The 27970-nt window shown below is 23.9% G+C and overlaps 1 protein-coding gene across 2 annotated transcripts in view; it reads right to left on the bottom strand.

Moving 5' to 3' along the window:
* LOC112603605 (hemicentin-2-like) overlaps positions 1-27970 on the bottom strand; it is a 289646-nt gene that overhangs the window by 159750 nt on the left and 101926 nt on the right. For both annotated transcript variants that reach the window (XM_025352266.1, XM_025352265.1), the window contains exon 2: positions 1753-1776. The gene's annotated coding sequence lies outside the window, so the exon portion shown is untranslated. The remainder of the gene's footprint in view (positions 1-1752; positions 1777-27970) is intronic.

Below are 27970 nucleotides of genomic sequence, written 5' to 3'. Positions count from 1 at the left end.
AGATAAATAATATATTTTATATATTCATATAAATAATAGGTACACAATTATATAAAAAATTTAAAAAAAAAAATGTTAATTTTATAATAATAAGTCAATACAAAATAGGTGTTAGTATATATAACTAGTCAATAAAACAAAAATATGATAATATTATGGTAAATAAATTATTAATAACATTGCTTAAGTTTATATTTTTAGCTAATATTCGTAGATACTCAACAATTCATATATTTTTTTATATTTATATATTTTCATATTTTTATTTTTTTTTTATAACTGATACAATAAAAATAGATTATTTTAAATAATAATATTATTTTTTTACGATTTTTATCACCTTAACTTAATATTTAAATACATTTTTCATTTTTTTTTTTTTTTTTTTTTTGTTGCATTTGAAGAAAAACATCCCTGTTTAAAGTAATATATATATGAATCTATAGTGAATAAAAACAAATAAATATTTGAGGTTTCAGTGAATTATGTTTTATTTAATTAATAAGTTACTGATTTTTAGCAAGAAATTAGCTAACAACTAAATAACTGAAACAATTAAATACATTTTGAAAGATTTGGTCAAATAAGTTTTAATGTTCATTTGAGTATTTATTTGAAGTATTTCATTTTTAATGTTTTTTTGTTTTTTTACTCAATATTCATATTTTCAATAACTCACATTCATAACAACTAGAATAAATAAATTCTAAATGTATTGATAAAATAATTTACCATGTTTAATAGGTAGATAATTAAATGAACTACCAGCGTTTTATTTAACTGAATAATACCCAAATACACAAAACATCGTTAAAATGTACTTTTATTATATGAATTAATCATACCAAAATTACAAACATATATGACTTTAAACAATCTATCTTTAACTAAAAGTAATCTTCTATTGAAGTTCCAAATATTCAATAAAAACGAGTATAAATCTATTTTTTTACTTATTACACAATACAAAAATTTAAGTTTATTTAAATTTACTTCGAGTGAAGTACCTAACCTAACCACTATGCTATAATGTTAATAATACTAAAAAACTTATTGAAATATAAGCATATTATAATTCAAATCGAATATATTTGATTAATAAGACGTATATTATACCTCTACATAAATCTTTCAATTCACTGCATTCATTCATAAAGCGTATTTGTTATTGAAAGTATATCTTCTGTATTTTAAATAAAATATTATAATACAGATTTTTCTTGAATAAAAAAAAATAAAATACAAAACAATGAATTAGAACTCAAAATAACTAAGTACCATAATGTAAATATTACAACCATAAATTGTATGAATTGAAAATAATAAAATTTATTAGTTTTACAATATTTGAGTGAATTGACAACAATCATAGAAATATTTATAAAGTACTATGATAAAATTTTACGTAGATCTAGGGTAAATTTATATTGATTGTTACTGTATATATATATATATATTTATATACTAGGATAGGATTAATGGTTATAAATTATAATAAATATTTATTTATTGATGATAAGATAGCATTTTAACCATGATAATAACGTTATTATTAATATATGTTAGTAATTATTATCATACCATTTATATTTTTCTAAAAAACATTTGGCTACTAAAATGTATTTATTAATTTCATAGATCTTTATTTATTTTAAGTAAATATAAATAATGTACATAAATATGAATATTAAGATAACATAAATTAATATTTGCATACCTACTTAAAGAGAAAAATTAAGTTGGATTACTTACATTTTGTTTGTAATGAGATTGGACCTGAAAAAAAAAACCATATTATAACATATTATTAAAAACTATCAAAATTTTATATAGTGACATAGTTTTTTTTTTTTATATAATTTTATAAAAATGGGATGATTAAGATATTAATTATAAAAGTGTTTCTAACATTCTAGCTGTAGTATTTATGATCATTATTATTATTATTTTTTCTTTTCATTTAACTATTTATTAATAATAATTATCTTAAAACATGTTTATTAATTACATTGCAATATTTTTAGTTTTAGTTTTTATGTTACAATAGTAAACAATTGTTTTCTTCTAACTAATTTGTCATGTATCTTATTCTTATTTATTTAATTTTAAATTAAAAGTTAAAAAAATAATAGTCTTTATATAGTTCTTATAGGTTTTTATTTGAAAAGAATTATGTGAGTCATGTTATGAAATAATATCAAAAATATTATATATATTATAAACGTACTATAAACGTTAAAGTTGCTATTAAAAGTCAAATTTAGTCCAAAAAATATTTGTTTTTGCATTACATGTTTTTTAAAACGTTACCAATACAAATAAGCACATTAACTTAAAGGCTTGTAAAATTGTAATGATCTAGCGTGTATTTTTATTAAACAAATATTAGCTACAACAATTATATTAAGTTTAGACATGGTTATAGCAATTTTTATTTCCAAAAAATATTGTTAATTATTAGAGAAAAAATTAAGAATAGAAATATTTAGCAGTTCCAACTTATTTCATTTACAAAAGCACTCAATAAATCATTTAAAACTTAAAAAAAACATATTACTTATAATATATTATGGTTTACGATTTGGTATAAATGTTAAATAAATATAACAATCAGGCAGCATAAAAATATAATAAAACCAGATATTTGTCTTTCACTTATTTTATGTATTAAAATTATTTATAGTAATTGTATTTGTTATAACTAATTTAAATTTATTAGTTATTAACCATAATCGAATGAAAATTCGAAACTACGAATTTATAATTATTTTTAAATATTTCTTACTTTTTTTAGGTGCCATCGTGTATATACTTTTTCATCTTGTGTTTATCGACAAATAGTTAAGCATTACTGATAAAATTAATAAATTTACCTATGTAAAATATCAAGTGTATTGAATTTCCAATTGATTAACTCGATAACGTCTTCTATCAATAAGTTTATTGAGGACCACCTTACGGAAAAATGCAATAATCATATAATCATGCGAGTGTATTATTAGCTATTACGAGATCAGTTAGTTTGGCACTTGACGAAATCATAATAATATCACACATCTTCAACTATACTTAGAGATACGTTTGAAGTTATTTATTATAAGAGTATAATAATAATTATTACTTTTATATCAAATATTTAGGTATTTGAATAATATTAAACATCATACATATTATACTGATTAAATTGCCATTTTTAAACGAAATGTCTTTAAAAAAAAATGTTAATACATTTTGAATTATAAACCCTGATAACTAGCATAGTTTCATCTATTTCATGTTTTCTTATATGTATACCCTACAGTTTCTAATAGGTAATAGAAAAAACTTTAAAAGGCTCAACATTAATTTTTATATATAACTAACACATAACTGAATAATTAATAAGATAATTTTTCATAATTTTTTTCAATTTTCTTTGAATTTTTAGAATTAATATCATACAAATATGGTTTTTAACTTGACTTCACTTATAACAATTGATTTATAATTGCGTTCAAATAAATAATAGTATGAATTAAATTTAAATTTCATGTTATAAAAATTACCTCTATTTTTAACTTAAAATATTTTGACTAAACTATATGATTTTTGTTTAGATGTTTATTTACATTAGTTAATTTGACTTGACTTGTGTAATTATTACATAGACACAGCGTTGCATAATTAGATGCCTTGTGTATACCCTACAGGTATCGAAACTATGAATAATCATTCTAATTTTAAGAGATGGTCATAACATTTATGGCAATCATGATATGTACGAAAGATCCAAAAACCATAGAGTTGTGGGTCCATTTGGTTTATTTGCGGTTAGTCGTTTTCACTTTACTCTAAGTGTATATTGCGTGCGCCCGAAAAATATACCGTACTCCAACCGTGAAACCCTTAAATCACGTATTCATACGTCATAACTATTGTAGTTCACTAGCGAGGCGGGTTTTATTCCCACACTACTCCACTCACGCAAGGACGTATTTGACCCCATGAAACTGTGAGGAGCTATTTTTTTTTTTTTTAGAAAATGTGCCAACAAGAAAAACGCGCAATATCAACGAGCACAATAATCACAATTATTTTTGTGGTTTTCTTGTAAAAACTGTTTATTTTTAAAATTTTGCTTTTAATAACGTGACTTTTATCAAGAGTTTATTGATTATGAGTTTATACAGAAAACAACGCATTTACTTTAAACATATTTATTCACTCTGTCCGTGGTATAATTTACAATTCTGGTTGTTTCATAAATATTTTATAAAAAATTCAAAACCAGTAACAAAAGAATATATTTTTTAAAGAAATAATATTAGATATAAAAATAACATTGTGTTCTGAAATTGAGATAGTTCACAGCAGTTTTTAGTAATAAAAGTACGTTTATTAATGTTTGCTGAGCCATTATACTAATAAATTAGTTTTTTCCTCCATTATCCATGTATACGTATAATTATAATGTTAATTAAATTGCAATAAATTAAAAATAATATAATACATTCATTCAAATATTTTACATTTATAATTTAAATAATATTGACAAACTGAAGAAAACCATGCGTGACAACAAAATAAAATTATTAGATAGAAAGTAATGACTACCCTTTTGTAATACCTATATGAACTATATATTGTGAGTGATATATAATAATATTATGAACGTAGATATCAAAAATATTAATTTATTGAGTAATACATTAAAATAACAAAAACAAAATATCATAAACACGCTTCAAAACATTAATATATGTATTAAACTATAATATTATTATAATTTTTGGCCGATGACAATAATATTATCGTATTCAATTTTTTTTTTTCAATTTCCTGTAAATCGATATTTTGTATTTATTGAGTTTTTGGTATAAAAACTAAATCAAAACATAAGTATAGGTAGTTTTGTTACTATGCTTTAGATACTATATTGAAAAGAATTAATTTATTTAAAATTTAAATTATTAAAAATTCTACTTACAAAATAAAATAAATAATTATTTATTTATACTATACTATACCGTAGCCTTTTATGGATGATAAACAATATCTAGTACACTAAATTAAAATATTGAATTTCAATATAATGAATCAAATGTTATTTTATGTTAACTATATATTTGTATTTATAATCTATAAAAAATAATCTAACAATATTGAATATTATCAAAATTAATTTCCCTGTAGATTGAATACACGACATAATATAGTCAAAAGTTCAGACATTGAAAATAAAAGCGTAAACATTTTTTCATATTAGTGCACAAAATTACCATGACAAAATTATTATAAGTTCTCGACTTAAATTTTTTATAATAGTTATATAAATACTATATTTTAGCTTAAGTTGGATATAATGCTTAAAATTTTCTTTAATCTTGTAACCCATAATATAATACATACATTTTTATAGTATTTAATTTGTATATGCATATATTTTTCAAACCAAATAGGTTTTTATACACGAGAATTTAATTTTAATTCGAACATTCTTAACATACAATGAATGAATACAATAAAATATAGAAAAAACGGTGAATATAAATAATTCTTTGCTATACTATACATTTTAATAGCTGTGGATAAAATAAAATATTAAAATATTTATTTAGGTACTTAAACAGAATCAATACGAATATGTATGTACATTTTTTTTAATGTTTAACCTAAGTAAATTTGAATTATTATTAATTAAAATCAAAAGGTAAAGTATATTTAAGTACTTTATAAAACTGTACCTACTAAGTAAATTTAAAAATAACAACTAAAAAAATGTTAATATTTCTTAGAATGTACTACGAAAATTTTATAATACTAATTTTAACGAATATTTATTGATTGAATAATACACCGCCTTAACTAACATATTCATTTTTTTAAATTCTTTAGGGGCAAAAAAAAGAAAAAAATGAATTTTAAAACTATTAACAATTTCTGTATACCGAATAAAAATATTATAAATATTTTACCAATACACCATTAAAAACAATTAAACACTAATTCAGTCTTCGATTTAGTTTTCTTACATAATTGATAAAAATACTTAAATGTATAACTTAAACTTTATTATTTAATTAATTTGCAGCTCATAAGTACTAATATTTTAAAATCATATGTAAATTGTATTAAAAAAATAAAAACAAAAATTTACTCTAATTAAGTTAACTGACATTAATTAAAGTCTGTAAAAAGAAATATTATTATCTATTGACGATAAAAGATGTTTTTTATGTATATAATGCTATTTGAAAAAACTGTTTACTTAAGTATGTGATGTTTTGATAAATATTTAGTTTATACATGTTTTCATAATTTCACATAAAATATCACCGCATCAATATTCAAAAAATAACTGTTTAAACATAATCATAAATAATATGTGTTTAAATATTAGATGAATATTATCGTAATTTACTGTATGCAATTAATTTATCATATTATAGGTTGAACAATAATATGTTTCTATATTACGGCAAGTTTACGTATTTGAATGACGTAATTACTAATATACAGTACATACAGCATGGTGTAAAATTATTATAATAGTTACTTTAAACCACTTTCAAATATAAATAATAGAATTATTTTATCAAAGTATGCAATATAAATAATATATTTGCATACACAAATTATAATATTTTTTATCATGTACATTGTACATGAACGTTATTTAGTTAAGACACACAGATAATATTCATAACTTTAAAAGAATTATATTAAATTTCATTGCTCGATATTTGGTATTCACGCTGGCAGTATATTCCTTCATAAAATGCATAATGATGTAAAACAGTAAAATATAACTTGAGATTGCGTGTGAGTATTTTTTGTCGTAATTTCGAGTTCAAAAATATATGCTTTTATATGTATCTATGTATAAAATATAAACGAGAAATGTAGTGGTTTACATACAAAGAGTATGTACGTATATTATTATTCGTTTCAACAAGGGTTTAGATAGTTTCTATTCTCCGCAAAAATGAAAAACTTCAGCGACTAGGAGATTTATAGGGTGTCCGTGTATCCATATGTCCAGGTTATTTCAAGTAAAATATCTGACTGAAAACAAACATAACAAACATGTTCGTAGTAAACAAGATGGGTCTTGAGGGATTGGGAGGACGAATGTAATATACAAAGAAATAAAAATAGGTACGAATAATAAACTCTGGGTCGAGATAACCAGAACAACTGCGTCCGCGTAATACAGACATGGTAAAAATACAAATTTTCCGTAGGTAATATATAAAACAATTGCGCTTTGAAAACGGATTGTGTAATGATGTAACGTTGGTTTTTCACCAATATTATGCATGTGAACACAATGCGTTTACCTATATAATATACAATACAAGGTCATGAAACCTTACGAATCATTATACTTTACTTATTGGAATTGTTGGTTCTATTATCATCACCATTAAGTATATGTCGAGTCTGTTTTATGCACCATCGTTTACTTGTCGTTTTTATTGTGTTTATAAATCCACCATTCCAGTAATAAAATACTTATATTTCATTTAAATAAAACTGCTTATAATAAAAATATACTATGCATTTCATCAAAAATCAATCATCTGTAAATTTAACTTAATTTGAAAAAAAAAATAAATAATTTTCTAAGATAAGAAGAACCATTAAAATACGTTAGGGATTTATTACAGGATTTTTTATGTAATAAACTCGTTGCTTCAAAAATATTATATTTTTTTTCTTGTTTTTAATATATTTACGTAATTAATGAAATAAAATATAATAATATACCCTAACGAATTTCAATAAAACATAATATTATAATGATGGACGAATGATGTTTATTTAAATACTTTATTTGAATATTCAATTCACTTACATAGTCATAAATGTAGGGAACAATTATTATTTGTAATTTTAATCAAATAAGCTGATTAATTGAAAAGAAAGAAAACATGGCATAAAACAAAACAAAAATTTATGAACATTTTTTAAAGAAAATTATTGTTTGTTTTAAGCCAGATTTTCAACGCAGGTGGCGCATCAACACATCCGTTATGTGTGGACCAGTGAAGTAATAATAATGTTCATGTCTCTATAAATATAAAAAACCAAAATATATACTATACGGAGTATATTACATGTATATACTATATGAATATATACATTTAGTGTAAGTTTTTTAATAACAATATGCATTCGATTGAGAATACATTAGGAATAAAACAGCATCTGCCACGCTAAACAAAATTCACGTAACTGGCAGCGATTTTGAAATAAAAATGAAAATATTCATATATTATTATTATTATTATTACTGTAATATACATGTAAATATATATCTTCTTACTGCAAAACACATATAATTGACATTTACATCTCATAAAAATACTTTAAACACATCATTGCCATATATGAGATACGTTTTGAAGAAAAAATATATGTATGCAATTGATTTTACTAGTATTCATCAAAAACAAATTATTTTGATTTAAAATTACAGTTTACGAGTATTTCTAATTTAATATTAAACCCTCATTCTCACAAAAAACAAACTGATAAATCAGTTATGGTACTATGATAGATCATGTTATTTCTGAAATTTGAATAGAGATACTATATTAGATAAATTTTTTAAACCAATATTATTATCATTAGTATAGTTGACCTATCTATTTATATTCATTATATCAGTAATTTTTAAGTAATGCATATTGTATTGCAGAAGAGAGCATGAAAGAATTTAAATATCAATAAAATATATAACATATTTTTCATTTATTCTTTATTTTTAATGCGATTCTACTTTTAAATTATTATTTTTGGACAACTACATGCAAATGAAAACATTAAAATATAATTGGGAGAAAGCAAAGACAATTAAAACGAGTAAAGCTTATACAAAATGTTTATATTATAAATAATAAGATATTAATAATAAAATTAAAATAGCCTTTGACTGTGCACTGCAAAACTTGCCTGGGGTCCGATTTTTTGAAATCAACCTACTTTCATAATTGACTACATGTATTTTAAAAACCGAACACAAGTCTTGCAGCCAATGAATGAGGATACCACGTACAAATTGTACGCTTTTATGTATAGTATTGAAATGTTTGATTGTATTCAACTTGACATGGGAAAAACACTCGATTTTCCGAGAATGCAATGGCCGAAAATAAAACAAAAAATAAAACGAAATATAAAAAAATGTGGTTCACTTTTATGGTCGATTATTGGTGCCGTAGGTCTTATATTATATCCATTGATTTTTATTACAACGTTACCACGGTAACGAGATAAATATATAGTAATTGTACCTCGGTAAGTGCCGTCATTTAAGACAATTATCGTGTGTTGGAGGTTTTAAAACCACTAATGTTAAATACTATAATCAAAAAATAAAAAAATTAATTAATTTTTTTTTTTTTTTGGCAAAAGCAGGAAGTATAATGTTTTTGTTACAGCTATTATACGTAGTAACTTAATCGATCGTTTATTTTCTACATGCATGATCATAAAAGTAACGTAATCGATAACAAAACTATATTGTACTGAATGCATAGAAGAGCAAAATTCTTTATAACATTGACAAGTATAAAAAGCAATGCACTAAGCCTATTAATTATAATATTAAATGCGGATATGTAAGTTGTCGACGTAACGGGTATTCGGGTCGTCGTGTAGCGATCCAAAGTAGTTCTACTAATATTTACATTTTAATAACGACAACTACAATATAATTTTAATTTATTGAACCAATAACCTATACCCCATTTCCCATTTACACATTTATTTTTATCATTTTGCATATTCTACATATTATAACCATGTAACTTGTATACAGTCAAATGCCGTATATCCAGTTGTTGTTTTTTTTATTTATTAAATTTTAAAACGTAATGTTTTTTTTTCATTTATAGTATGATTTTATTTCACTATTATTTTTATAATCACTCTATTTTCTTCATAATATATGAAAATTAAAAAAATATATTTTATACTCAACAATTTTATGTTCCTCATAATGTAGATATTATACTGAAAAAAATATATTTTTAATACGTTTTTCACAAACATGTATTCCACATATGTATTAATATGACTACTCATATATAACCTTTTAAGAGTATCTATGCAAAATAAAATTATAGTTCAATTAAACATTATTTGTTTATATAAAGTAATTTCAATACTCAAACTTTTATTTCATAACACTTTACTGAAGATTCACACCTTAAAATGTTATACAATTTTAGGTTTAGTGTAGGAGTCTAATTTAAAAAACACGCGTAGCATTGAAGTATAAATACACGTTACGTAAAATATAAATTTTCCCTATAATTTTCAAACAGACAAGTTTATATCTGACAATAAAAAAGGCCCAACGGACACTTTATGATTCAAGTAATCCCTATAGAAAGGCACATGAATAAGGTATCAATTTTTATTTATTTAAATTAGAACCTTTGTTTTATTTACGATTTCAAAAATAGATACAGTATCTATCCAAAAGTCAAAAATAAAAATTGATATTATGAAATGTATACAAATATAATCTTAGTTCATACTTATATTTTTTTTTTTACTTTTATGGTATACACGTTTTGTAAACAAATGCTCTCATTTATTTTTTAAAATGTAAAAATATAATAAAACCAATAATTTAGTTATAACTCTTGGAAGTTGTGACCCCTTCTATTTCTAAAATTTTTGTGAGGTTTTTACAAATTTTAAGTAGGAGATAAAATCGTTTTTGAAACTGCTGATTAATATGATACCTGAATAGTATACAAATAATATTAATTTTATTTAAGTGATTAGTGATAAAATTATTGTAGCTTATGAATTTTATTAATTTTATAAATTAAGTGGGCATAGTGATAATATATCGTATTATGTAGAAAAAAGGTCAAGTTAATTTGTTTATTAATAGAAATAGAAATTTGAACTATTTGCATTGTATCCATGATAAATTATTAATAATTTTTTTATTTAACTTTAATTAAAAGTCAATAACAGTAGAAAAACTACGATTTTCTAATCATAATCTGGAAAAAAGAACTTAAAATTTAAATACTCAAGGCAACTTCAGTTTAAATGTTTATAATATTCAAAGGAGCAAAATTGTGCATATTTTATAACAAGTGATTTTTTTGGTTGTGATAAAGTAGGATCCATCAGATTTTAGAAAATTTAGTGGCAAGTAAATTAGAAAAATAAAAAAATCAATAAGTGCTAAAGAACAATTTCAATTGCTTGTCAATACTAATTTTTATAAAACTTTCCAATATCATTATGACATTTTTTCTTTTTTTTGCCGTGAAAAATAATAAAATGGACTCTGTGGAATTACAAATAATTAATACATTGATAAAAAAATAAAAATAAAAATGAAATGCATTCTATCCATAATTAAAATAGTTATATTTTATCGTAAACAAATAATAGCGCTAGAGATCATCGGAATAAGAAACCACTCATTAATCTAAATGATACCAGTACCAAACTAACTGTTACTAATAACGATAATGACAGAAATGTCCAACAATTTTTTAGGTTTAGAGTAGATACTGCCGATAAATATCTTAAAACTCAACTAAAAATTAGTACTAAATATGCGTTAAAAGAGTTTACTTTACTAGCTAATGAAGTAACTGATATATCAAATAAAGAACAGTTATCATAATATGATAATATGTGACAGATACATTCATACTAAGAAAAAAACTATTCGCGAAAATAATATTTTGCTTGAAGAAATCAAGGATGTTACTGGACAAGCACTTGTTACAACATTTTTTTAGTGTTTAAAAAGTATTGGACTATAAATAAAATATTTAGTCGATCAAAATTATGATGGTGCAGCAGCAATGTTTAGTAGGTTTAACGGTGAGCAGGCAAATATTAAAAAATACTACTATACGGCATTATATATGCATTGCATGTTTCACTGCTTTAACCTTGCAATATCGTACAGCTGTAATGTAGTAGATATTAGAAATTCCACGAGGATAATGCAATCAGTGTGAACATTTTTTGGATACCCTAATAGACAAAATATTTTTCAAGAATTTATAAAAAAACATAGTACTAGAATCCAAGTCATCAAAATTAAATAAGCCAAAAGATGGGTAGGGATTCACAATACAGTATTGATTTTTCATAAGTTTAAACCTATTATTATTTATGCACTAGATAAAATAATATATTTATAGAGATATATTTATTTATAACTACAAGTCAGTTAAATACCTCAACACAGCAGCAAAACTTAAAATTTCTCTGATTATTTTATTGAAAATATTTTCATTATATGCACTATTAAGCAAAATTCTTCAATTCTAAAAACTTAGACAAATAGCTTTGACTTATGCTTATTAAACATAGTTTGCAGTTCAAAATATTAAAGCAAATTTTGTTAGTGAATTTCATTCCGTATTTTAAGAAACTAAAGATACTTCTTATCAATTTAATATTAACATGTATTTCAAGATCTACAGGTAAGCTGTCAATGAGATGCAATATAGCTACAGTCGTCCAAATCATTCTTATCGTGTTCTCATATTAATTCCACTTATTAAAAATGTCTTGGATCAAAAGAAAAACCGATTTTTGTAACATAAAATCACTCTAGATAGTTTAATTTGTCTACTTACTACTAAAGCTAGGAGTAAAAGTTGTTAGTTAAGAATTTATATAACTTGAATTTAAAGAAGTTTTAAATTTGTATACGGACATATTAAATGATTGTTCTGATTTTTGTTTAAGTGATGAGTTTTAAGAATTAAGACTTATGGTACTAATATTGTGATTACCAGGAATCAGTCAAACATAACAAAAGATCTATAACGATAAATATTTTCAATGTGATTTTCAAATATATTCAGTAATTTCCAAATTATTATAAATTTTAATAACAACTAAAATAAAAGGGTAATTTCTACATGTAAGAGGCTAAAAACTTATTTACGTAACATTACAGGACAGCAGAGATTTAATGGGATGCTTTCTTTAAATATATAATATATTCTGATATTGAAGTTAAATCAGATTTGGTGTTTGATGAAATAACAAAATATTCTACACATATAATTAGTTTTAGATAGTAAATCATTAAATTATTAAACTTTAATTTATCAATTAAGTAGTTTTAAATATTTAATATGAGCTTAAATTATTTTCAACTTGCATTATGTACAAATAAAAGTTAAACAACTAAATTTTTAATTTAAGTATTTTACTCATAAACTCTACTTAATCTGATCCTTCCTCTACATTTCCTTTCCCAATGAAAACGATTCTTAAACAAATTGATTGAGTATATACACAGTATTATTATTTTTCTCATTTTTTGTAAATCAATTTATCAAAATATTATTTTAAATTAAATCAGTATAATAAATAATTGTTATTAAATAAATTCGATGTTATATTTGCTTGTTGAATAACAATACATTATACTGTTGTATTTAAACGCTACTACGATCCGTTTCATAAATTATGGTTTTTATTATTATGATTATTATTATTATTAACGTTCCCAAATTTTAGATGTAATTATTCATTTTGCTTAGTAGAAAATTTAATTTCACGCAAATATTGTTCTCATTAGTTATGTGATGACGTTATCCGTCCAGATGTCTCAACATTCATATATTCTATCTAAAACCTGTACTCCAGTACTCAGTATTAATAAATCTGCCTATTGTTCACTTCCGTGCAAATTGTAGCAGAGAGTACAGTGTGTAAACTAACACTAGTTCTTCATTAAATTGCCTCGATTATACACTATAAGTTATTACGTTTACATAAAAATGTGATATTAGTACTTAAAAACTGTATACTCTCTTAAAATTAATAAAACATAACTATGGTAATAATAATTTTATTAGGAAACATATTTCTAAAATTACCTATTCGTATAGGTACTACAATTATTAATGTTGAAGAATCAATCATTCATATAGCGTAAAATTAAATTTGTCTCTGTTGAGTTTTAAATTTATCTTAAACACCGGAAAAAAAAATGAAAATCATTAAAATGTGAAACACGAATGCATTTTATAAAGTCATAATAACATACAAGATAGCATATTTGTTTTGTAATCAACTGAAATACAAGTAAATCATATGTGTCAAAATATTACGTACCCGAATTATATTAAACAGAGTTTAGTTTATTTTGTATATATATTTAACCGCAAGTAGAATATAATAATGTATATGAATCTATGACAAAAAAATAATATTGGATCTTAAAAATCAAATTTGAGTAAGTGGTTATAAATATAAGATAATATATTCAATTTTTATTTCATATTATAAAATGACAATTTAGAATATAAACAACTAAATTATAAGAGTAAAAAATTAAAACTTTTGAAAAATTAAATGTACCTATACATTTTTAACATAAAATACAAACACAATTCTAACATACCTTAATGTTAATTTGACGAAAACATAAAGCATGTAATATACGAGAACATTAATTGATGAATTTTTATTTAGTAAAATGTTTTTAAAAACCATTGCATATAGCTGTATCATATTTAAAAACCTTTTGAAACAAAAGCATACTATCAAGTATGTTTAAAGTTTATGAACTAATACTAATCATTAAAAAGTTTTCATATTAATATAAAATATGTTTTACTTATTACTACCAATGGTAAACTAATGTTATTCAATCAAAAAATTTTAATTTACAATAAAAATTGTTTATAATTAAGCTTTTAGGAATTCTAAATTAAAAGATATTAAAAATTAAGATATACATATCCCCACTATTGTTTTTTTCAAAAATTTCTTAGTTGTATATATTATGATAATATACAATTGTATGTGTATGTTTATAATAATTTTAAATATATATATATTATTGAGATGTATATTATTATTTTTTATTTTATTTTTATAAATCAATATTTTTCTGACTACCCATACAAAATAGCAAATGTATTCATGACTTCAACAAATAGTATCATCTATAGTATTATTCTGTAGTGTGTTATATGAGCAATACTATAGTGATTATTGTTTTTATTTTTTGAAAGTATATTATAATATAAAATATGGGTTATATATTATTATAATATTTTAAAAGATACCAGCATTATTTGGTGTATCTCTATTAGATATATTGGTTTGTTACTTGAATCTTCAATGCAATTACTAATCACTAGTTAACCTAACCATTAATCGTCTGTCTACATGGTTTACGAGTGCTTTGGATTACATTTTTGAATAACGGTTGATTTGCAGGTAGTCTGGTTTACCAACGTTGAGATCACTATTCACAAGATCATTTCAAAAATTATCATTAATCTAGTTTTAGTATTGGCAGGAACTCGAGGCAATTAAAGATCTCCCGTATGTATGTCAACTGTATCTTCATAGCTGTTTTCTTCAGTATTGTCATTATTTTGTGTTATAACTAGTAAATTTTGTTAAACATAAAATGTAAAAGTATTAATGATTTATTTTGATTTCAAATCTGTTCAAAGTCAAGTTCTTATCTAATACCTTGAACTAATTATGGATGTGGCTTTTATATTTTTATGGTTGAGTTTTAATTAAAATTTCATCAGAACATTGGCATAAAAGTTGATAATTGCATGTCATTTTTATTATTTGAAAAAATTAATAAATTATTATTAGTTTTTAGAGTGAGTAAGAGAAAATATATTGAATGATTTTTGGATCGTTAAATTATTGACACTCTAACCACTCTGTGACTTTATGAAATAGTTAATATTAATAGATTTATATAAATTATTTTGAAAATAAACAATAACAAATATATTGTTATGATGAGTTGTGTTTCAATTTAGACCAATACAATACAACATACTACCTAGATTTTAAAAATAATCATTTTTTCATTTATTCCTAACACATAAAGAGAGAGGAAAAGTGTAATACAAAATATTATTAATGATAAGTTCAGATTTTATTTATTTTGATTTTGTAGAGATCGATTATACAAAGTTGTTTGAGAACAGTATAAATAACGTTTTTTACGAGTTTACAGTCGTTTCCAAACACGGAACCATAGTTCCGTGAAGTCAATGTGTTGTTGAAGTTTCTTCATAGCTATATTATTAAAGTTATTTGAGGCGTAAAATAGAGAATCGTCAGCAAATAGAACAATTTTAGATTCTGTGAAATGTCATTTCATTGATATAAACTACGAAGAGAAGCATTGACAAACGAGACAATTGAATTAGTCCAGCTTTGATTTTCCTGATTGACGATGTAGTTCAGCTTTTTAACCCAAAAAATTCAATTAAATAGAAACGTTTTAATCAATTCTATTATAAGTTCCTATTATGATGGTATTTTTATTAGGGGGCATTATTTATTTACCATATCACCATGAAGCATTTTATTGAAGAATTTCTCAATGTTCTTTAGTATTATAGCTTTTATATATGTATATTTTTTTTCTTATGTATAATTAATAGTTGGTTTATGGTTATAATAATTACATTGTATTACATAACATAATGTTTTAAGGTATAATTTCTTATAGCGACTGATAGGTTGTAGGCCTCCCGACTTAGAATAAGATATAACTTAGCACGACGTAGTTATTGTTAAATATTTTTATAATAGTACCTGGTCTGATTACCTAAGCTTCATCTGGATCAATAATTCGACTGATTTTCTTTATACTCATTACTTAGATGGCAGAGTATTTTGAATATATTTTTGCACATAGAATGATGGATTGTTGGATTGTGGAGATTTACGTCAAAATGTGATTTTAGTGATATTCCAAATGAACCAGAAAGAATCCTTGATTGTAATGAGGTTTGCTTTAAATAGCTTTAGTTTTCTTCAGGTTATTTCCAAGATAAATGCTCTCCATCGTGCAGATTTAAAGTACGTGATTATGGTTTTGATGTATATTTTGAACATATCGAGTCTGAATCTTAGTGGAATGGAAATTTGGATTCTAACTACAGACTATAGAGTAGATATTATGGTGTGTTTCTCTTTCTATGATGTTTTTTTGACGTGCTAGCAGAAACCAACTTTTTCAAATTTGATTTTGACAATTTTATTTGTATTTTAGAGACGGAGTGAATATTGTATCGATTTTCCTGAAAAGGAATGTTTTCATAAAAGATGAATAATTTTACATTTCTAACCAAAATAACCAATAGAAATACAAAATTTATTTTAAAATGTTTTTATTAAATTATTATTTTGTGACAAATAAAATATTATTCATTCATTAATATAAATATTATTTTTGTTTATATTTTATACTTTTATAATAATTGAAAATTATAATGATATTTTTTGCATAACTATATAAATAAAAAAACGAATAATATTTAAAAACTAATAATAAAAATGAAACCTTTTAAGTATAATATAAATAAGGTTATTCTTTATTATATTAAGATAATATTTCAAAAAAATGTATGGGATCTCTGAAAATTTGTAAGGATTTTTAAATAGACTGATTTTCTTTACTTTTCTATATTATTTATTATTTATTATATAAATACACTTAATATAAATATACTATACACATTAAGAAAAACATATTTTTAAATTATAAAAATTCTTAATATTTAATTTATCATGAAAAAAAAAACCTAATAAACCTATTTATTACACGACACTTACAAATGGTGTACTGTACATCTGCATACGATTGCGAAATATATTTTATAAAGCCGTACAAGATAATTAATATGATAGTTATAATCTACTCAAATGTATTTTAATACTTTGCAAACTAACATTTATGCTAAACATTTGAGAATCTCGATTTTAATATCACAGTCTAGTTTATTAAATATACTGTACAATAGTTTTTTCGATCACTCTCGTTCTCCATCTAGAAGTAGTAAATGTAGTGTTACTGCAATCGCTGAAGCGTGTGATTTTAATATGATATCATCATATTTTTATCGTTCGTCATAATAATACAAATTTACCGTTTTATCGGTCGTGCTCTCAGTGAATTTTTAAGAAAAAAAAATATTATTTTGCTATCGATATAATATTTATTATGGGCAATATAACGAAGTTACTGTATCGTTTCTCTGACGGGACGGGCCAACGAATACGCGAGACGACTGCATAAACGTGCCAGTGGCGGCAATCGGAGGTCGGCAAGGTCGCAGGCGCGAGTGTCGGTTGAAAACCGACCACGGTGCGAGGCAGGCGGCGGCAGACGCGTGTATTATAATATTGTATCCGTAAAACGGCCGTTCGTGTGACGGGTTTTCCGTCGCGTTACCGCACAGAACCCATAAATAGTACTTAAATCTGCAAAAGATATACTAAAAACGTATACACAAGTATAATATATCTGTGTGAGCGTTTCCACTGTACACGAGGGCGAAACGTAGTGTGAGAGAACACCGCCCGGCCGGGTCAGACGAACGGCGGCGCTGCCGGACGGGCTGGGGACGCGGTTAGGTCGGTTGACGTCGGGCGCTCGTGCCCGCAATAAATATACGACCGCCGCCACCTACCTCCGACCGCACGCGTATCGTACAATATATCCACCGGAGGCCGCGATAATATAATTCTGTACACACACACACACTTGCACACGAGTACACATGCACACGAGCACACACGCACGCGCGCACGCACACATACACAGGGCCGGGGAGTCGGATCACGGAATATTTTTGCTGAAAAACGTCACCTCACACGACCCAGCGATAAATCACGGTTGTTTTATATATCGTTATTGTTGTTGTTATTATTATTATTATTATTATTACTATTATAATATGCGTTATTCGGTCCGAACCGTTAAGTGCGCGCGTGTGCCACACATTATGTGATTTGTCACCACGGTGTTGTTATATATGTATTATAATATACTAGGCATGTGGCTTACGCCGGACCGACACGCCTCGACGCTTATACGTGGTGCGCACGCGTCGGGTGTGGACTTAGAAGCTCGTGTAAGACTTCGGTTGTGGTATCCTACTCCGGTAGCTGATAGTGTGGTGATGAGTATTGTGAGATTTCACTCACACACACACATATACGTTTATAGCCATGAAGCTTGGTTAGAGGGAACGTTTCCAAAATATTTTGCACCACGGTTCTCCGTTATTATAATCATACTCTTGGATAATCGTGTCTAAAAAATCCAGTGTAGTAAAAATGTCACAGTGCAATACGTCTGCAATACAACTCTCTTAGTGCGATCAGTCGATTTTAAAACCATGAAGAAAAACAATTTGATTTTAAACTCTTTTAAATATTACTTCAAACATTGTGAAATGTATCTATATATTATTGTAAGTTTTGATGTAGTGATATTTACCTTTAGCTGCTCTTTACAAGACAATAAACGATTGATAAACGCAGTAGTTACGAGTACGGAAAATATGGCACTTTACCAATCGTGCTCAAATTGCCTATCAATTATCATAGAACATAGAATTAAATGGAAGTGCCTAAATTTTTAAATAGCTTACAAACTATTGATAATCAAGATTCAAGATTAGTAACTTTTTTTTTTTTTTTTAATCAGAAATAAATTCATTTTAGATTCTGAGCGAAACAGGAATCTTTTCGTTTTACAATTGTGTGTGTATGTGTGTGTTGTTTATTGTTTTATAATTTGATATTTTTTCACTGTTAGGCTTATTTATTTTAGTAACGTATTGTACAAGTACAAATGTTGTATTTAAAATAATATAATTTCGAATAAATGTTTCTATATGCAATTTTGTCAGCCTATAATAAACCAATAATATTTTTAAAATTTTTCAAGTAATTATATTGAGGAACAATTTTTTTTTTTTTTTTTATTCAATAATAGTTTAATCTAAATTATGGAATAATAACAAATAGTAATGTATACATAACAATATTAATACCATTGTCATGAAAACTTTGGTATAGACATTTTTTAATTGTATATATTATAATATGTCAATAACTACAGTAAGATGTAAAACGATTTTCTAGAAAAAAATAGGTATTTTATGTTATTTATTTTGTCTACTCAAATGAAGTCATAGAATCTTAAACATATTTTATTATTAGGTGATAAGTATAATTTGAAATTTCTGGTGCAGGTAAATTTCGTTTTTGATCAAATTACCATTATATTTTTATTAGTAAAATTTTCTAAAAGACTTCCAAGGTATATCGAAGTATAAGTTTGTTTGTATAATATTATTTGTACAATAAAATTAAAAATACTCTACAAAATAATATTGTGGTAACGTAGTAACAAGAAATTGTAACAAAACTTTGTATCGATAGAACATATTGTAATACAGCAAAGTTCATAATTCCTTGATCATGAATATTGGCAATATAGTAAACTATGTGGTTTTATGAACTAAAAAAATGAGTGAGAACATTTGAATTAATTGTAAACAACTATTGATACACATTATAACGTAACCAGAAGCATTTCGAAGTGGAACATAATATCGATTTATAAAATATCCACCAAATGGAAAAAAAAACTATAATCAAGATACTAAAAACTGTAGAACTATAATAAGCTTAAACACAAAGAAAATGAATAAATTAAAAAATATAAAACTTTTGTATGCTATATATTATAATATTACGCTAAGTTGTAAGGTTTATAACATTATTATGAGTGTTTGATATTTTATAGAAAGTTTCTTATAATTATTTGTGTCGCGTGTGGCATGCGAAAATTGTGGACGCTTATAGTTTCAGGGGAGTAATACAAATCTAATCATTTTTATTTTTGAACATTATATCGCATACATGAACATAATATACTTCAAATATTGAAAAGTTATGGATAAATTAATTAGATTGGTTGATAATAATTATGTTACACTGTGATTTAAAGACGTCCACATCATTCTAGCATTGTCGTAATCTTTCATTTTGGCATTATAGTTGCACGATACAAAATATAATTTAGCGATTCACAAATTAACTGTTGCCATCAAAAACGTGCTGATTATTATTGCCAGAATTTTATGGTATGTATTTTGATAGCAATAATAATCGAATAAAATTATTATTACAACTTTGTACTTTCACAAATACAATAAAAATCTAATTTTATGTCTCTCAAAGATCGTATATTTTTATTGATATATTTATATTTATTTTTCATTCAGATAAAAGTTTTGAATTTTATTGAACTAGATAGATATCATACGAATTTAACTTATCTAATATTTGTATATTTATACTACCATTATATTTATACTGTTATATGATACAGCTATTAAACTGCTGCTAGTGGACTAGTGGACAAATATTTTCTCCAATCGATATATGTTATATCAAAAAATACGAATATATTATTATTGATTATTTGTTATACTTAATAATTATTGTACTAATTTTCTTATTGTTTTAGTGAGTTTATTTTCTTATAAAACTCAAAAAATAACCCAATGTTCAATTGTGATATCTCAAATATAGTTTATTATTATTATATACCTATAAATATAGCTATTAAGTTGATTAATTATTAAATTTAAAAATAAAATAGTTTTTTTTTTTTTTTTTTTAATATAATAACTAAATACCTAAAGTAACATTTGCCCCATAATAACAATTTAAGTTTAAGTCAAAATTCAAAAACTTAGAATGTTAACATTTTTAAATAAGTTTTGATAAATACCTTACAGATTATCAATCTTTTAAATTTAAAAAAGTTACTTTAATTTAAATTTTCAATGAATGATGTAAATTGGTTGACATACATTATTGATCTACATATCATTTAGGTGTTTGTAAAAAAGGATTAAAATATACAACCTGGTGCTAGGTATGTTGAAATTATTGAAAAAAAAAAACAGAATAAAAAAATAACCAACTCAATGTTTAACACGATTAGAATTTTAATTTTTAAGTCCATAATTTATTGGATTATTAAAATAATTTAAATTACAATTAATTTTATCTAAAATATTCCTGAGAAACTTATTTTGGTTCCTTTTTTCTTATTTACTAATTAATGTACTTAATTAAGTACAAAGCAAGCACACTGAGTATTATAAACATTCATTAAGGAAAGAAATTAAGGTGCACTGTTACAATGATATTACTCTTAAGAAGATATTATATGTATCTTAAATGCATTTTGGCATAGTAAAAGTTGAATTATTCACTCTTCTATAAAACAAGTAACTAATGTCTAATTAATAATAAAATATTACACCATCACAATAATAATTACGTTTGTTAATTATTTTTTCATGCAATAAAATTAACAGTAGTAAGTGCATGTTTTCTATCTTTAATTTTCTATGGTGTAATACGCATGTTTTGAAATGTATATATATCTACATTTTTTTTTTTTTTTTTTTAATAATTTAACATAAAATTTAAATCGTGATATTGATAGTTATTGCAAAATATAATTTTATTACCTGGTGAAGAATGTTGTGAAATATATCCAAGTCATAAGTACAAGTATAGAAAAAGTATGTATAAGTTTTTAAGAAGCCGTTAATCTGTAATGTTGTATCATGAATGATAAAAATATAATTTGTGTTTGGCTAAATAAATAAGAGGCACCTTATGAATGGTCAAACAAAATTAAACTATTTGAAATTATATGATAGTACACAATCAATATCTAGTTTAAATAATATCAAACTCGTATCAATTAATATTAAATAAGAATAAAATAAATATATTTTGTGTATGAAAAATATCATTAATAAAAGACTGACTTAAACATACTAAAATTCTAAGTATAATTCTCTCTCAGTACGATTAAATGTGTTTTAAATATATTAAAATATACTTCATTATATGCAAAAATAAAATATAAATTAATCTAATTATCAAATAAAAAGAATTTTTATTCTATATTTTAATTGTCATAGGATATAAATTAAAACTTAATATATTGTTGTATCTACTATTTGAACTTTAAAATATTTTCTTTAACTTGAGTTGAGTAAATTTTTACACAATAAATCAATATTAATCTAAATAAATGAATGTTTAAAAAATATATAAAAAGGTAGATATGTATGAAAAATATTTTAAAACATAAAACTTTGAATACACTTTTTTGAAGTTAAAAAACAAATATATCTTCTCAACTCTGTAGGTAATGATAGCTAAAAAAAAAAAAATCATGTTAATATATTCTTTTATTTGATAGTAAGCCAAATTCACATCAAAAATGAAGATGTATTTGCGTTTTATATTATTCTTAACCAATGAACACAGTACTTACTGTCTACACTTTTATGAGTAATCTAAATTTTGTTTCATTTGTGTTAAGAAATAAAAGAATAATCGATTATTATTATTTACTTTAAATTTATATTAAATTTTAAGTCATGAAATTGAATAAAAATAAAAGATAACCAAAATAGATTTACAATAATATACATTTAATATTTAAACACTTATAAAAATATGAAAATTTCTATAGTAAATAATATTAGTACAAGATAAATATTTTTAAAATTAAGTAATATTGTAAAATTGATGTCATGATTTTTGATTTATAAGTTCAAATTGTATTATTATTTTATAATAACTTGATATCATTATTTAACTTAATCAAAATTTTACTAAGGAACTAATTATAACATAATTATTTATTCCTTCGTGGTATGTTTATACTATACGAGTATCTAGCTATTATCATTAATAGATACTAAATATATCAATATTTTGTTCTTCTATGCAATTACACATTGTATTAATTTCACTTCCATAACAATAAGTTCTATAATTTTAGATAAGTATATATTTTTTTTTTTTTTATTAAAATATTAAATAACTATTCAACATAAATTAATTATGAAAAATATACGCGGATTATCTTCAAAAGTGTAGGTAAGTATTACACTATCTTTTGTTAATATATTTTATCAAGCATATCGTTTTAAATGTAAAATCACATGAGTAATTGCTGATAATCATAATATTTTAGTTAGTAGAATTATTGGTTTTTTAAACTTAAATTAATGGTTATTGAATACTCGACGAAGTAAAGATTTAACGAACATTTGTTACTCAGCTGCGGAATATGTCTACTGGACGACCAGCGATATATATATCATCAGTTTCCCATCACATAATACAACCATCATCGTTACGGCAAAATAATAGTGTATAATAATAGCTGGTATTAGGATACTAACTACATCGAGCCAAAACGACTACGGTGCCATTATTTTTACAAAAAAAAAAAAAAAAAATAGAAACATTTATCATCCACAAGCGAATAAAACTTTTGCACCGCAACGGTAAGGTTTTGGCGTTTGTTTGTTTTTTTCTCGATTTTAATTAGCGATAGTGGTGTGGCGAGACGATTCTGGGTTTTATGTGCTAGTGGGTTCTTTCGGATTGCTGATTAAAATAATGTAACAATAATATTATACGCTATCTGTGATAAAAATATCAAACAGAGTTGTCTTATTGTCTTATTGACCGAGGCAATGATCATTGGTATATTTTACTGAAATAATTGTTTAAACAACAACCACAACCCATTAAATTAAGTAACTTAAATATATTTATATTAATTATAGAAAATTTGTAAATAAAACAAAATATGAATACTAAATAATACCCAAAACTTGATTATAAGAGGCATAGTGATGGATCCCTCGGTATCAAAAGTTATACAAAATATTTTTAATTACCATCACGATTTTGGTCAAAATTTAGATAAGCCCACTCGTAATGCTAGACATAATAATATTAGTAGTAGATCTTTGGTACGCTACTGTATTGTTAGTTAACAGTTAACAGATATACACATGGTTAAGAATCACTGATAGTCGATTTTTCAACCAACGCACATTTTAGAGAGGCTTTGAGGCTGTGGATCTAACGCTTACTTCATAGAAAAGAAACTGACCCCGTAAGTTATTGCGTTGTCTAGCTAGTGATTTCGCTCTCTCTAGTTCTCTCTATATCTTGATAACTTCGATAAAAAAAAAAAAAACCATCTGATTTACGAGGTTATTCTAGTAAAACCATTTAATCTACACCCATATTAATCATAATCTATACTATATATTATTATTAGAAGAAATTTATTTTAATGCAAAACATTCGGTTTTTTTATTAATCGTCTTTAAAAAGTATAATATACAGTATTTATACCATAAATTTATATTAATCTATAAATATATATTAGTGTACTAAATAAAATAATTAATGAAGTTTAACACAGACTTAATTAATACCTATATAAGAATTGTAAATGCTAGGAAAACAAAAAAAATTTTTTTAGTCAGAAAAAGGCCAATCAATATAAATAATTCTACCATAAATAAAATAGCAACAATCTTTTTTTTTTTATAGTTAAAAAAAATAAGCACTGAAAATGTACACACATTTTCAATATAATTATTTTAAATGTTATAAATAATTTTCAAAAAGTTCAAAAAGTTTTACGTATATTTTTCACATACCATTATATTCCCATAATTAAAAATCAAAATTAAATTTATACTAAATATCGAATGCCATTTTATCTGTTCGATTTTCTGCTATTAATTTAAATCACAAACAGTACTTAAGTAAATAAAAAAATTCGGACATTTGAATTGTCTTAGTGGTAAATCTATATATTTAATCACATAATATAAATGTAATTAAAAATATTTTTCTGAACATTTGAGTTTTATAAATCATTTAACGTCTAAAATATTTAAATTTTTAAGATCATTCAAAGTTTTAAATAGTGAATTTTGAGCAGTATACGGTGAATCAGATTTCTATTGTGGTGATTCTCTATCATACGCCAGTCATCTTGACATAACACTTTTTGTACCACTAAGTTTTTCTTTATCGTCCATTCAATACCGAAAGCCAAGGAAATATAACGTATGAAAAAATTATTGTGTTGATTACACGGTCCATCTTTTGTTACCGACCAACCAACTGAAGGTTTAATCTTTGTATTCGCATCGCCTAAAAGGGGCGAAACCATTTCCAACCAAAAACCTACCCTTCCCTTTTCAGCCGATTCTCTTTTTGACAAAAATCATATCCTTCCCTTTTCGGCCGATTCACTTTTTGATCAAATTTAAAAAAAACACCGATTCTCTTTTCGACCAAAACAACATTTTATGTTATGTATACAAAAAAATAAAATAACTGATTTATATTTTTTTGTAAAATTAGGGCAATTGTATAATTGTATAATTTTGAAAATGATTAAAATTATAAGTTGCATGAAATGTGGAAAATTATTTAAAAAATTATATCTATATGTTAACCTCATTTTTATGTTAATATGTCACAAACCTACTTAAGTAGTTTAAATTTTATTTTTTATATAATATTATACATACTACATACTATGATATATAAAATAAAAATAATGTTAACATCTATATTCTTATATTTTAAATAATTTTCTACATTTTATTTTACAACAGTTTATGCATTTTATACTTTTAATCATTTTCAAAATTATATAATTATATAATTGCCCTAATTTTACAAAAATTATATTCCAATTATTTCAATTTTTTACATATATTATAAGCAATTTGTTTTGGTTAGAAAAGAAATAGGATTTTTTTAAATTTGATCGAAAAGTGAATCGTCTGAAAAGAAAAGGGTACACGTTTTTAGTCGAAAACGGTCTTGCTCACTGAAAGACGACAATGTCCATACTCCGTAAGCATTCGGCCACAATTACCGCTGAATCTTATTTTTAGGACGCTTATCCTTTAAACCAGTATAATATTTTAACTGTTGTATAATTTTTCAATGCAAGTTATATGTCAATCAGGTTTGTTCAATAATGGTGTATTATTCCATTACAGTATCACCTTATAAATGGAATAACCAATAAACTATTATATGTTATTAACAGAACTTTGTTTTTGCAACTTAACTGTGGATCTATGGGTTATGGGTTAAATTTTCTTCGCAAAAAACAGGTTAAAACCTCAAATAAGTTTAAAAAAATATTGTATTAGTTCAATATACAATATATATCTATCATATACAAAAATAGTTATGCCTAATGTCGAAAACATTATTATTAATGAGATTGTATATTAAAATTAACGTAACTTTTTTTACATTTTATGTCGGATAGATACAAATACAACGAAAATCATCGCTGGTTATACTTGTCAGTATTTGACGATTTCTTTGTATTTTTATATATATATATATATATATTTATACTATGATACTCGTTTACCAAATTGAAAACATCATCCAATTTTCTTAATTTTCCGAGTATTTTTTGCTGATTTCAATTACTGAGACCAAAATGTATTATTACTGCCAACTCTGGTTGTTAAATACACAGAATATAGAAATATTCATTTAACAACTGAAATTGTGATAGTAAAATTTTAAATCTATTCTTTAATGCTAGTAATAATATGTTATGCGGTATTAATTAGAAAAAATGCAGGGTTCGTCCAAATGTCGGGTTAACCCAATAAAATAAACATTTAGTATCAAACTATTTATTTAGAATATAGATATTATTCTCAATTGTATTTATATGATATTTCATACTAGAACCCTATGAATTAATATTCATAAATTAAATATGTTCATAATTTATACATACAAATATGTTATGTATATACGGTTCGTAGGATGTATAAGAACACATATTGATAATAATTTACGCATTTCATACCCTATATATATATAATATTTCTATAAGTTTATTTTTATATTTATTTATATAGCTTGAAAATATAACAGAAATTTTATCTTTTTTATAAAAAGATCTCAAAAATACAAATATACATTTTCTTTTATAAATAATCAATAACATGAATATCTAATCTCGTCATAACTTCAAAAGATCATAGAAAATATTTGTATATTTGCAATAAACATTTTCTTTAGTTCTTATGTGAACCACTTATATGTGATTTCTTTAAATCTAGGGGACGAATATTAAAAATGTTTATGATTTTAATAAATTTTATAAGATTTTGAACTAACAGATTTATTTTATTAACAGATAATGTTCTATTCGTAATATTTAATTAGTAACAAGATAATAGTTTTAATACACAACTCTTGAAGAATCTTGTATTTA

Source organism: Melanaphis sacchari, unplaced genomic scaffold (genome assembly GCF_002803265.2).
Source record: "Melanaphis sacchari strain LSU unplaced genomic scaffold, SCAv2.0 Contig10_pilon_pilon, whole genome shotgun sequence".
Lineage (NCBI taxonomy): Eukaryota > Metazoa > Arthropoda > Insecta > Hemiptera > Aphididae > Melanaphis > Melanaphis sacchari.
This window is presented reverse-complemented; position numbering and strand designations above follow the sequence as displayed.